The sequence below is a fragment of the Ambystoma mexicanum genome, chromosome 6p (genome assembly GCF_040938575.1).
Source record: "Ambystoma mexicanum isolate Mex_15411 chromosome 6p, UKY_AmexF1_1, whole genome shotgun sequence".
Lineage (NCBI taxonomy): Eukaryota > Metazoa > Chordata > Amphibia > Caudata > Ambystomatidae > Ambystoma > Ambystoma mexicanum.
Genome location: NC_090935.1, coordinates 386,769,074 through 386,782,395, shown reverse-complemented (window position 1 = coordinate 386,782,395; position 13,322 = coordinate 386,769,074).

Below are 13,322 nucleotides of genomic sequence, written 5' to 3'. Positions count from 1 at the left end.
TTCCGGATTTATGTAGTTCTCGCCTGGTGTCCTCAAGGTCTTTAATCACGAATGACGCTTTTAGATGTAGGTAGGCTTTTGCTGTTGATTTTTTGTGATACGGTTCACCAGTGCCAGGTCGTCTGACCTCAAGCTTTTTAGCGAGGTAGTTTTGCCGAAGTTTCGGAGTATCATGTTTCTGTTCAAGGTTATGTACTTGGTGTTCCCGGGTTTCTGTTCCAGTTTGTAGATTGTTGTTTTTGGCTCTTGTCTGTGTTTTTTCTGTCTTATGAGAGAATTGAGTTCAGTCAGCCTTCTCTGGGCTTCTGGGCGTTCGCGAGACCTTGGGCTATTTCCCACTCCTCGAGTTATTTTTGTAACCTCCGCGGGGAGACCTGCTTTTTTTTCTAATGGCTGTTTCCAAAAACTCGGTTCCTTTGATCCTCCCTGGGTTCTTCTCTCTGTTCTCAATGCTTTGCTCAAGGGCGGGTGGCGCCCGGGTGTTCTTTGACCACTTTCCTCCCCAGTCGTTTTGGGGACGGGGTTCTTTTGTCTGTAGTTAAATCGATTTGAATGCTTTCATCTGGTAAATCAAGATGCTGAGAAATGTTCATAGAGGTCTTGTCTCTTAGAAAGTCGTCCACGGATTTCGGTGAGTTTGTTAGTGGCTGAATGGCAGACATTTTTTCATAGGCCCGGGAAGGTTTGAGACTTGTTCCGCTTTCAGAGGACTGTTGTAGGGCGATCTCCCCTTGGTTTTTCTGTCTCTTTTCACGAGTTAGACTCGGCGGGGCTCCGAGAGTTAGGACTATTTCTTCTTGGTCCGCTCTCAGGGATGTTAGGGCTGAAGACTTGGACTTTGGTGGACTGTCCGGCTTTGTGGCCCTTGAGATGTTAGTGCCTTCAGCTGGCCCTTTGGGGGCTTTTAATGCAGATATCCGAGACAAGCAAGGTTTTGATTTAGAGGAAAAAGCGGAGAAGAGCGGAAAGTGGCCCTCCCGGGATCGATTTAAGGCAGAAGACAAATTTTCTCCCATGGACATCGGATGGCAGCATGGTTCGGTTTGGGTATCTTTGTTTCTTCTTGAAATGAGCACAGCAGGTTTTAGGATTTGACCCTCCTTTTCCTGTCCCCTTAAAGGGGAAGAGCGACCTGGTGCGCCCGTTGACTTTTCGAGTGGGCGTGTTCCCAGTGCTGTAATATATCCTTCAAGGAATAGGAGCTTGGTGTGTGTCATTGCTAGTAGCGTGGTCTGGTCTTTCAGCGAGTCGCTCAATGCTTCGTAAAGTTTACAGAAGGGGGCGAGCGCTATTGTTATTGCTGACATAAAAGCCAGAGTGTCGTGTTTTTTCCCTGGGGTCTCGTTTTTGCTGGGGGCGGAAGCCTCACTGCTCCTTCTGGCTTTGTTTGGGGTAGCGAGGGCCTTGTCCAATGAAAGTTGTTGGGGCAGGTTATGTCCTTTATATGAGCGTGGATTTGGCAAGTTCTGAGGAGCTGGCTTCTTTTGTTTATCATTTGGGGAAGTCTGTATGGAGGAGTTTGCTCCCTTAGTCTGCGTCCAAACGGCCACTAGGCTTGTGGGCGATGCTTCCTTCTGTGGCTCAATTCTAAGTTTGTTGCTGTTTACTGGTTCTGACCATTTTGAGTTAGTAATGGGACTGATAGTTGGACTCAAATTTCCCGGGCATATCAGCTCTGAGATGTCCGGGCTTTGTATTGTGATCAATGGGCTTAGAGTCCGGGCGGTTCTGTCGCTCTGTAGTTCTAATCCCAAGTCATCCGCTGGTATGTCACTTGTATTGTCGTGGCTCTCAGTCAGCAAAGCCATCTTCGTTTTTCGAGGGGTTGTGAGGACGAGGGTGCCGTTTCGATGTCGCCCCTTCATTTCGCTGATTTGTTGCTCCGGAGTGGCAGAACTGCCTAGTGCGCTTACTACCATGGGACCCTTCTGGTTATTTCCCAGCCCTGTTTCGTGGCTGGAGGGTGTCGGAATAGGATGCCGATTCTCGCACTGAAGGGCAGCCGGAGGGTTGTCTCGCCCTGCGGGTTTCCTATTTGCGGGGTCTTCTTCGGTTATTCTCGTCTTGGGGGTTGGAGCAAGATCTATAAGTGCTTCTAGTATTTCGGCGTCAGAGATTTCATCATCTGTGACGATTTTTTTTTGCCCAGACGGTTGAAGAAGTCTTTTACCGACATGCCCTGGTTTATTTTGCACATTGTAGTTTTTGCTAATCCCCTCTTTCTTGCTGTATTGAAGAAGATGGAATTTTTTCTTTGGTGTTGTTGTGAGCTTTTCATGTTGAGGTCGTGCAGATGGGCACTTGGAGATGTTTCTTTATTTTTAGATGTTGCACTTCTTTTTTTTTTTTGTTGTTTCTTTTTTGGGCTTTTGTTTTTGCGCCACGGCCCATTTTTCTGCAAGCGCGGAGTGATCGCTCTTGCCGATGGTGTTGTGGGATGAACGGGACTGTTTTGTGTCTCCGTGCCTGCCCATTCCTCTGTTGGTGCTAAAGGGGGCGGGCCGCCTGCTTCCCTCGGCTCTCCGCGGCTGTGGCTCTCCGATGTTGTTCCAAGTCTCTTCACTGGTGGAGCCACGTCGAGTGGCTCCCCGAGCGTTCCTTTGGCGACTCTCACTAGTCCGCTCTCCTCCGGGGGCGGACATAGGAGCGGGAGCTCCTCCTCGAACACCGGCAGGTCAACGCAGCGCTCATTTGGTTCCTCAACCCCGGGGACCCCAGCCCCGCAGGAGGCACCGCAGGTGGGCTTTCCGGAAGGCAGGTAAGAGCTGCCTTGTCGTGTGCTGTGGGCGGGATTTTGTGATCCAGGAGGCCGCCCTGTTTTGGACTCTCGCAGCTGCATACGCCGCTCTCCCCTTCTTCGTCTTCCGCTTCCCCTCTCAGCCCTTCGGCCGGCAGTGGGCGGCGGGCCACGGTCGATGGGCGAGCTGGCGGGATGCGCAAGTTCTGCTGCTCGAGCAAGCCCGATGGGAGAGGCTTGCAGTCTGCATTGGGTCTGTGGTGAGCCATCCTGATTCGGGTGTGGAGGGGTGCAGAATTTAGGATACTCCCTGAAAGTCCGGTGCTGTCATGTCCCTTTAGGGCTATGGCGAAGGTTGGTTGGAGATCGGCGGAGACCGTTGCGGCTTGGAGCATGGGGCCGAGGCCCCCCTCTAAGAGTTCCACTGCTCGGAGAGGGGGCTCGAGCTCAGAAGAAGCTTTAAAAGCTGTTGTCCCCCCCGAGGGGTTGGCCCTATTTTGGGCATGCGGTCTTGGGAAAGTGAGGGGCGATTGGACGCTGGGCCCCCCAGGAGTTGGATTGAGTTCGCCCTTTGTAGTGATTAGTGGTTTTGAGCTTCTTAAGAGCCTCTTCTTCCCCTCTCCCGCCCTGGAGTGGGTCTGTTGAAGGTCGACTGGCTGCTGTATAGCAGGATCCATCTCTTCCATGCGGGATTGCCGGGACTTGCAGGGACTGCAAGGACTGCGACTCCCTCAGCGACTGGCTCCGCGGCTGGAGGGTGGTTTTGTAGCACTTCCCTCTTCAATGGAGGGTGTAGAAAGACTGGAAACAGGACCAGAGTGGAGGGTAGACTGCAAGGACTGCGACTCCCTCAGCGACTGGCTCCGCGGCTGCTCCGCGGCTGGAGGGTGGTTTTGTAGCACTTCCCTCTTCAATGGAGGGTGTAGAAAGACTGGAAACAGGACCAGAGTGGAGGGTAGACTGCAAGGACTGCGACTCCCTCAGCGACTGGCTCCGCGGCTGCTCCGCGGCTGGAGGGTGGTTTTGTAGCACTTCCCTCTTCAATGGAGGGTGTAGAAAGACTGGAAACAGGACCAGAGTGGAGGGTAGACTGCAAGGACTGCGACTCCCTCAGCGACTAGATACCACCCCAATCGGCCTACAGCGTAAAATGAATGCAGTGGAACGTTATGTGGAAACCAATGGCCTGCACATCAATAACACAAAAAGTGAAATTCTGACGCTGCAAAATCTGCAAACGGGCCGCCATCAGAAAAACAACAAATTTAGATGGCATCTGGGAAAAGAAAAACTTACCACGGTGGAAAGCACTAGATATCTCGGCATGCAAATTAACACAAACATAAATGATAGCCCTTGGATGGAGATTGCGAAAATAAAATGCTGACACTTTGCCTCTCAAGCACTGATCCTAAACAAAAAATACGGGAAGTTCTCGCTTAAGCCAGTGATAACCTTTTACCAGCAGAAGGTTGTCCCGTCCCTCATATATGGAGCTGAAAATGCTTTTGGATGCCCAGTTGAATTCTGGCCAACCCTAGAACACATCTTCTGGGTAAAAACTTTACATCTACCAAATAGCATCCCAACAGCCTGCCTACGTTATGAGTTAGGCTTCATTACTATTGAGGCACGGATCACGTGGAATGCCCTGGCCCCGTTTAGGAAAACTACACTGCCAGACGCTGCTCCACAATTTAAAATACTGAGCAAACCTGGAAATGCGAACCCAGACTGTCTGTTAGCTTTATGGTTTAGGAAATGTGAAGAGCTTCTGACCATGTATGAGACCAATACCAAAACGCTGCAGGACAATCCGCTGTTGGTAAAGAAAAAGATCTGGGAACTCGATTGGATCCAAACCAGCGAAGACCGAAGGACTTCCAAAACAATGAGGGACGCTCCCAGTGAAGCAAGAGCGTTCAATAAACTGCAAAATTATGTGGTCTTATTCCCAGACAACAGGAGGAGAGCCACATACATGAGATTCCACCTAAACCTGATTAGAACGAAAGATCGAACTAAGAACTGGGCTGGAAAGGATATAAGTCTAACATCGTATGTAGGTTTTGTAAAGCCTGCGACGAAACGCTTAAACACCTGGTCTTATTCTGCCCCTTCTTTAGATCTCTAAGAACTAAACATCTTGGCCAAATGTTAAATGAATATCCACTGAGGAACGCCGAAGAATGGTGGCAGCAGATGTTCATGGGTTCAAACACAAAACTGACAAGGGTGTTAACCCTGTTTTTGCATGAGATTGAAAGGAGCCTTGAGATATCTGACACCGAAGCACAAGGACATTAGGGTAGTGTCTAACATGGCTTAGTCATCACACGAAGCAATTTAATCACTCCCTGACAAGGCTCCTTTGGCACTAAAGACACAAACCGTGTCAAAAGGACGGAACTTTATCTCATGCACATGTTTTGTCTTGTTTTGTTTTGGGTCTGGACTAACTCGAAATGTTTTAAAGGTTTGTATAAACCAATAAAATAAAAAAAAATAAAAAAAAATAAACATAGATTCAAGTCTGTTATAGTCACAAAAAGCACAAGCACATGAGAGTTAAAAATTAAATGTATGCGGTAGAAGAAAGAAAAGCTACAAATAAGAAACAGACTACAACTGTGCTGTCCTTACATGCAGTATGTTGTGCTGTAGTCCAAGAATAAGGTCCAAGAACAAAAAGTTGCCGCTGCGGTGGCGAGCCGATACTGTCTGGCTTCCAAAGAAGTCTAGACACGGTTGGACCAGTACACCAATGCAACAGTTTTGGATTATAGGTGGCACTTAAGCACCACCAAATAACCAAACTAAAAAAAGAAGAGTGAGCAGAAGCCTACTGATAATAGACTGACACAAGTATGGCGGCACAGATGGTCCTTCTTGGTCTGTATTTGTAAATGGGTGAGAGGATCGCCAGTACTAGCAGGTAACTGTGAAAAACTAACATCATTCCTCCGTTTATCTTACTCTTTTCTTTTTCCAGCACAGAAATGTTCATGTTCTTATAGAATAACTTTTGCAGCCCTCTTGAGGAAAGTGGCTGGAGCAGATAAAATAGGAACAAATTCGGAACATTTCACTGCTCTGAGGGAAGCTGGAAAATGATTTTTCAAAAAGGGACAGTACTGTAATATAAAGGATGGTTAGCCACTCTAGCATTTGCAAATCTATTCTCTGACTACAAAAGCAGGAATACAAGTGCCAGAATGCTAAGTGATAGTTGTGAGGATTAACATCTGGCTAGGGTGCAAAGCCTTGGCTTTTTTGATTTTTTTTAGATGAAAAGATGCAAGTAATTCCATCTCCAAAAGGGTAGTCTGCTGATCGGATCCCTCTTTTGTAGGCTTGAGATTCACTCTGGAACTACACCCGAAAAAAACTCACTGGACGACCATTGGGGAAGTCACACATTCCAAAGCCCTCAGCCTGAGGTGAAGAAGGAACCATCAAAGGCAGAAGAAAGAGTAGACCCATCCCCGGTCCCAGGGCACATTTTTGTGACCTTTTGCTGTGGTCCAGGACCTGCCACTCTGCCCCGGAATCTCCTGAATCTGGGAGAGCAGACCCTGAATGGAACCATCCTGTCCTAGAGTCTCTCTGAGTGGACCTCACATCGTCGGGAGGGCCAGACCAGCTGAAGCTCCTTGTTCTGCCGCACCAAACCTTTCACACCGGGTTCACTGCACCTTGAACAATAGCGAAAACACCAGCACTTGCCTTTGCGCTCATCCACCCATCCAAACTATTGCTTGCACTTTGAACCAGCTTCAGGCTGCATCGTGCCCTAGCTGAGCCCGTCACCTGCTAGACCTGAATCCACTGCTCGAGGCTGGGACCCAATCCGAACCACTGTAGAGTCACACACTGACTTTGGCCAGGGGTTACAACAACGGCTCAACCCATCTAGCCATCAAATGGCCATCTCACAGACCTGCAGATTGGCACACACAGATCACCATTTCTAACCACTAGAGTATCATGCAACAACCCCTTCCAGCAGCTAAGGCCAGACTTGGTCCTGGCCCAACTGCAAAGAGATCCTGCGACCCATGTGACCTGCTTCAGTGAGAGTCCCCTGTTGACCACACAGACCGACTGCATTCACCCCTGCTCGATACCGCTTGCTGCTTGGCCCATACGAGCCAAGGTGCCCAAACTGAGTTTCATCTGCTTGCATCAACGTTGAACACCAGGCTCGACATAATCAGCCCACCATAGAACTGAAACCAGGTACTGTTGACCACAAACTGCCCCCATGCTCCACTGGGAACCTAGAGACTAGTTAGCTCACCTCAACACCTTCTTTTACCTAAGACATATCCTTTCCATGGCTGGTATTTGCCTATCACCCCTCTAATCACATTCAGATGGCTACTTTCTTCAGTCTGTTGCTTCCTGTCTGTTCTTCCACAGGGATGTGTTTTTGAACATTGTTTTCTTTTTTGTTCTATTGGAGATGGTTTGTTCAATTAAAGTATATATATTTGTATAGTACCTTGATTGGACATTCCCTTTATATTGGACTCGTGTACTGTGTTTGGGTCACTAATGGATCACATTCACACCCATCTTAACAGCATAGCCTTCCCTCAGCCCACGTAACCACAGAAGGCGAAGGAGGTATATCCCTTAAATGTCCCGGTTTTGTTTTCTGAATCCGTTGTTTGCGTTTGTGAAAGTGTGAGGGCTGAGTGGGCCCCTTTATCCCTACTCATCCTTGATCTCCTGTGGAATAGAATACAATTCATCACACCTCACCTCGCTCACGTTGGAAAGAGCCGAGGGTGGGTGCTGCGGTGGGTGCTGCAGCTGACTAGGTTCGGGAGGGATACACAGGAGAGCCTATCGGATTGGGGTGGGTGGGATGGGAGGCGGGGTGGAGGGAAGGAAGGTCGGTGGAGCCAGGAAATGGAATAAGGGAATGCTAGGGGCACGGGGGGACCATGGACACAGAAATTCCCAATATGCCCGCAAGATATTAGGTTTAAATAAATAAGCGCAGCTGCGCCACTCACCTCGCTCGTGTTGGAAAGAGCCGAGGGTGGGTGGTGCAGCTGACTAGGTTCAGGAGGGATACACAGGAGAGCCTATCAGATCGGGGGTGTGCGGGATGGGAGGCGGGGTGGAGGGAAGGACGGTCGGTGGAGCCAGGAAACGGAATAAGGGAATGCTAGGGGCACGGGGGGACCATGGACACAAAAAAACACAATATACCCGCAAGATATTAGGTTTAAATAAATAAGCGCAGCTGCGCCACTCACCTCGCTCGCGTTGGAAAGAGCCGAGGGTGGGAGGTGCAGCTGACTAGGTTCGGGAGGGATACACAGGAGAGCCTATCGGATCGGGGTGGGCGGGCGGGATGTGAGGCGGGGTGGAGGGAAATCATGGTATGTGGCAACTCCGAACTTCTTCCGCACCCACTACCTTGGCCATTCGCCATGGGCAACTCACTGACCCCCTCCAACTCAGTGAAAAATCTTGGATGCACCCTTGACTCTGACCTAACACTCTCGCGCCAAGTCAACAACGTCTCAAAGTCCTGCCACTACCACCTTAAAACCCTTAGGCGCATCTTTCCATATCTCTCCTTTCCCAATAGACTCTCCGCGGTCCAATCAATCGTTATATCAAGACTGGACTATGCAAACCCCCTATACCTCGGAGTCCACGCGTACCAACTGAATAAACTTCAAAGGGCACAAAACGCGGCAGCAAAAATGCTACTTGCGCTCGGCCCAAGAGACCACATCTCCCCAGCCCTTAAGACGCTGCACTGGCTTCCAGTAGCCCGAAGGGTGACTTTCAAAACCTTATGCATCTCCCATCGAGCACTGCATAAAACCGGACCTCAATATCTTCAAGACAAGCTAAAACCCTATCACCGCCCACGCACCCTAAGATCAAGCTCAGCCGGCCTCCTAGTCATACCGAAGACAAACTCAGTGAGGTTAGGCGGATCATCATTCTCAGCCTTGGCGCCCATGCTATGGAACTCTCTCCCACCCCACATCCGCCTGAGGATTTAACGTCTTTCCGCAAACTGATGAAAACCTGGCTCTTCCCCTAAACCAACCCGTACCAAACTAGCCCAAACAGACTAACAGCATCTCAATGATACCAATCAAACAAACTACCGGATGCGAGAAATTGACAGCTAATAACCACAAATATAAACTAGAAGGACAAACAGAATTAAACTAGTAAAGTAGATCAAAGCAGTGAAGTGGTTAATAAGAATAAATCATACGGAAACAGTAAAGTGATTTAAACTCCGGAAATTGACATAATGCATGAGGAGTGAACGAAGTGAATGGCATGGATGAAATAGCTAGAATGGATGATGCGTGTGGACCAGATGAATGCACTGAGTGGAAGAATGCATGAGTGGAAGAGCAGATGACTATACAGTTCGAATGAGTGTGTAGATCAGATGAGTGTATAGAATGGATGAACATGTTGAGCGGATGAGTGTGTAGAGCAGCTCGGTGTGTAGAGCGGACGAACAGGACTAATGCGTATTAGCGAATGACCTTATAAGGCTGATGGGCGCATATTGCGTGAAAAGCACGAGTGCATAAAGCGGATGAGTGCATAGAGCGGATGAGTACGGAAGTGCGGAGAGTGTGTAGATCGCTGGAGCAGATGAATGTGCAGACCTGGCGAATGTACAGAGCGGATGAGTGTATAGAGCGGGTATATAGAACAGGACTAATGCGTATTAGCGAATGACCTTATAAGGCTGATGGGCGCATATTGCTGTTGAGTGCGTGAAAAGCATGAGTGCATAAAGCAGATGAGTGCAGAGAGCAAATGAGTGCAGAGAGCAAATGAGTGCAGAGAGCAAATGAGTGCAGGGAGCGGATGAGTGCAGGGAGCGGATGAGTGCAGGGAGCGGATGAGTGCGGGGAGCGGATGAGTGCGGGGAGCGGATGCGTGCGGGGAGCGGATGCGTGCGGGGAGCGGATGAGTCTGGAGAGCGGATGAGTCTGGAGAGCGGATGAGTCTGGAGAGCGGATGAGTCTGGAGAGCGGATGAGTCTGGAGAGCGGATGAGTCTGGAGTGTGGAGAGCGGATGAGTCTGGAGTGTGGAGAGCGGATGAGTGTGGAGACCAGATGAGTGTGGAGACCGATGCGCGCGGGGAGCTGTTTAGTTTTGAGAGCGGTTGAGTGCGTAGGGTGGGTGAATGCGTAGAGCAGATGAAGGTGTAGTGCATGCGAGGGGATAAAGTGGACAAACGCCTAGAGCCGATGAGTTACACAGCCCGGGTGAGTGCGTAGAACGGATAAGCATGTAGAACGGACGAGTGCGGAATGCATGCAGAGTGCGGGGAACTGATGGATGAGCGGAGCGGAAGAATGTGTAGAGTGGAGGACTGCATAGAACAGACTAGTGGGTAAGGTCGGCAAAATATAGAACAGACGAGTGCATATGAGCGAATGAGTGCATATAAAAAAAGGGGTACATAGAGGGGATGAGTGCGTAGTGGGGATGAGTGCATAGCGGGGATGAGTGCGTGGAGGGGATGAGTGCATGGAGGGGATGAGTGCGTGGAGGGGATGAGTGCGTGGAGGGGATGAGTGCGTGGAGGGGATGAGTGCGTGGAGGGGATGAGTGCGTGGAGGGGATGAGCGCGTAGAGGGGATGAGTGCACAAAACAGATGAATGCATAGTACGTGTGAGGCCATAAAGCAGAGGAGTGCCTGAAGCGAACGAGTGCCTGGAGCGAACGAGTGCCTAGAGCGAACGAGTGCCTAGAGTGAAAGGACGTGTTGCGTAGAGCGGACGAGTTGCGTAGAGCAGATGAGTACGTAGAACAAACGAGGGCAGATTGCATCCAGCATTGATGACTGCGTAGAATGGATGAGTACGTAGAGCTGTTGAACGTGTTGAGCGTGGGGCAGACAGGAGTGACAGGAATGCATGCATGGAGCAGACTGGAGTACGCAGGGCAAACTGGAGCGTGTGGGGCGAACTGGAACGCACGGGGCGGACTGGAATACATGAGTGCGCCGAGCAGACCGGAGTGTGTGGAGCAGACTGGGGTGCATGGAGTAGATAGGAGTGCATGGAACGAACTGGAGCGCATAGAATTGCGCGACGTATATAATATGGTTTGGAATGCAGAGAACGTTTGAAACAGCATATAACCCATCATATCACACCACCACGCTTACTCTCTCCTTTACACCACCACTCAACTAGGTACACGCACCCCAGTCAGGCGTTCTCCTCAGGCCTAACGCAGCCACATTCGGTCTGGATAAATCCTGCCAGAACGAACACATACTCCTGATCTCTCAACCACCACACCTACCGCTAAGAAGTAGCTATTACACAAATTGCCGCGCCAGCTGCACACATATCCGGTGCTCACACGCACCTTTGACTCTCTCTACTCTATCTACTGATCTGAACTTCGGTTCCCAAGGGCGTTCAACCTACCAGCGCCTTCAGACCATACCAATGGTATATAAGGCGCTACATAAATGAAAAATAACATAACATAACATAACAGTAGTCAGGATTGTTTGAGCATCTCTCTTGTGAAATAGGCAAACTTTAAATATCTGCAATATACCCTCTTGAGTATACATGCGTCATGAAGGCACCTCCTCAAAGTCATTGTTTAATGCAGAGATGAAGCTTATTGTTATTGTTAGGCAATATTGTATGCAGTACTCTCTGGGTGCACTGCAACAACCCTGACCTCCTGGCAATAGGAACCCAACCTTTGGTATAAGTCTGTACGACACAGGTTGGTAGCATGTTGAGCAGCCAGGCTTTTCTCAAGAGAGGTCAATGTAAGCTGTATGGGAGTTACACAGAGATTCACAGTGACATGTACTCAAACACTTACACACACGGTTTATTGAATAAACAATTATTAATGTATTTATCAGTCAATTAGAATAAGTCTTCTTCAGAAGGGAGCAATATAAAAGCAACACACAAATACACCTCAAAACTACACACTCTTAGTTTCTAAATCAGTAAAGACCCTTTTGGGATGGCCCACAGTCACAATCCACAGCCTCAGGTGACTTCAATATTCTAGAGTGCTGGGGACATTAATATCTTACTGTTGCATTTAGAACATTCTTAGGAATGGGTCAAAGGGAAAGGTTATTAGAACAAACAAGAGATCACAAATATTGTTGTATCCCCTAATCAGAGTCATTCAGTGTAACAGGTTAGGCCAAAGTCAATGGGCAAAAGTCTATATGAGATGAAGCACTTCTGGTAGGTAAGTAGAAAAGTCTTTGCATAATGTTTTAGAGGTCTTTGAAGAAAAGAAGAATCAATGTAGGGCCACAAGCTGTTTAGGATTGTGAGTAGTAGTAGATGCAAGCAACTCTACAATGAGAGGTAAGTTATCTCATACTTTACAGTACCTTTGGATTGAAGAAAAAGTTCAGCAGATGACTTCTGTTCCTGTGCAGATTTGCAGTTCTCACTGTTCCTGGGCCTCAGTCATGGGCACAAAAGGGAGGACTTCTGGGGATTCCTGCACTGCAATTGGACGGTCACCGCTCGCAACCGGCAATAGCAACACCGTGGTTTCTGGCTGTCGAGATGGACTTTTCTTGGTTCTGGGGTCCCGCACTCTAATGAGAGGGCTCAGGCTCGGTCAGTTCTGCTTCCTGAGAGTCCAGAGGATCTTCCTGGAGCTCTTAGCCAACTTAAAAGCAACACACACAATCTGGTGTTCCTCTCCCTGGTGTTTCGGTTTCCAGCTGCAACTCTGTGGAAATGCAACCAGCTCCGAGAGAATGTCCAGGTGGCTAACTTTGGAGTTGATTGGTCCCACCAACTCAAGGGGAGAAGTCGTCCTTGCAAGGGCTTCTCTTTCGATACGAATTTGGAGTTTCAGCACAGCAGCAGGTCTTCACCGGGAAAACCAACGGTCCAGGAGTTGTAGCAGGCATCCTCGTCAAGCTCTTCTTCGGTTCCTTCATCCAGTGGTCGACTCTGCCTTACCAGCATACCTGGCATTAAAAGAGTAATCACCCACAGTCAGTTTCCTAATAGCATACAGTCAGCATAGTGGAGACATTTCATTTCTAGTTGCCAGTTCGAGACCCAAGGAATCTTTGGGAATGTATAATGTGATAATAATACTTAAAGGCATAGAAATGCAGAGGTATTTGTCAGGGCATGCTCACATTCAAGCTAAATAAAAGGTATGTGAATCAACTTGGACTTTTAAGTTTAATAAATGTTTATTTTCTTTGGAACTGCCCTAAATGCCAGCATGCCTACAATGCATTTGGGTGATGCAATTCCAGTCCTATTTTTTCTCTGCATTCTGGTTCTTGAAGACCTGAATTTGTAATGGGGACATCCAGGACTTAAAATCCCAGAATGCAAAGTTAAAACAGAGCTAGTCTATTATCTCCCAAATGGAATAGGGTACGTTTGCATGCACAGATCGGAAGTCTCCCAATTCCAGGCGTGAGAAAACAATCCAGTCCCGTTTTTCTTCTGGAAATCTGGCTACAATTCTTATAAAAAAACAAGCATTAAAAGCCAACAGTTTGGTGTTTTGTATAGGCGTGGAGTAGGCATTTGCTCGGC